At 52.3% G+C, this 919-nt stretch overlaps 1 protein-coding gene across 6 annotated transcripts in view; it reads right to left on the reverse strand.

Annotated features, from left to right (window-relative positions):
- ANKRD27 (ankyrin repeat domain 27) overlaps window positions 1-872 on the reverse strand; it is a 75,463-nt gene extending 74,591 nt beyond the window's left edge. For 4 of the 6 annotated variants that reach the window (XR_003096451.1, XR_003096452.1, XM_025216724.1 and 1 more), the window contains exon 1: window positions 542-684. The gene's annotated coding sequence lies outside the window, so the exon portion shown is untranslated. The other 2 variants (XM_025216703.1, XM_025216708.1) reach the window with 2 other exon arrangements.
- Window positions 873-919: the final 47 nt, after the last annotated feature.

A 919-nucleotide genomic window follows, 5' to 3' on the forward strand; every position in this document is an offset into this window, starting at 1 on the left:
ATGTATAAGGTATATTGCACAACAACATCATACAAGTTAAGGTACAGCATAGTGCTCTGGACTCACAGTTTAGCAGCTGTTCTATTTTTCAATTCCTCTTAAGAGACAAAACACACACCCACCTATCACTACAACATATGGGTAGTGGCAGGATACTCAAGCCTCTCTGATTGGGGAAGGAAACAGCACTTCCACAATATGCAAATACAAAGCACAGCCAGCAGACACTGCTTTCTTGCTCGTTAGCAATGAGCACTGGAGTAGGTCACATCACTGCACCACACCTTTGCACATGCACTGAGGGAAGACTTAAAAATGCAGAGACAGAGCTCTTCACCAGAGAGCTACACACACGACCCCGCTTTCATTAGCCAGCTCGTCCAGGAGATAAAGAAAAGCAAGCTCGTTCTTCCCCTGCAAGCCCTAAAGAAACGTATTGCAGAGACTTATTTCCTGCATCGTAAGACTGGGTAAAGACTGATTTAAGACTGGGTGACAACTACAGCACGTTGAATCTGTTCACCCGTGTCCCGCTCGATACCTCGACCACCTGAATAATGCTGTCACAGAAGCACAGGCGTTCCCGCCTACATCCCAGCCTCTGCCTTCTTCGCTCTCCATCCCCTCCGGGCAGAGCACAGCCCAACCGCAGACACCTCCTCCGCCTGATGAAGGTTACGGACCCCCGAAAACTTGCCAGGAACGAATTCGTCCAACTCTATGGGTCGGTCTCATAAAGGAGACCAAGAGCCTCGCCGCCTTACAGGAGTTGCAAAAGGTTTCTTCACCCAGGGAAGACGGGCCAAGCAGCACGGACACGCGGGGGAGGGGACGGGGTTGGTTTCCCTGCTGGAGAGAGTAGCAGCAGCGGCTGCTCGCCGCCCTGCCTCCCCCCTGAGGCGGGAGAGGCCGCTGCTGC

The sequence above is a fragment of the Alligator sinensis genome, unplaced genomic scaffold, assembly GCF_000455745.1.
Source record: "Alligator sinensis unplaced genomic scaffold, ASM45574v1 scaffold170_1, whole genome shotgun sequence".
NCBI lineage: Eukaryota > Metazoa > Chordata > Crocodylia > Alligatoridae > Alligator > Alligator sinensis.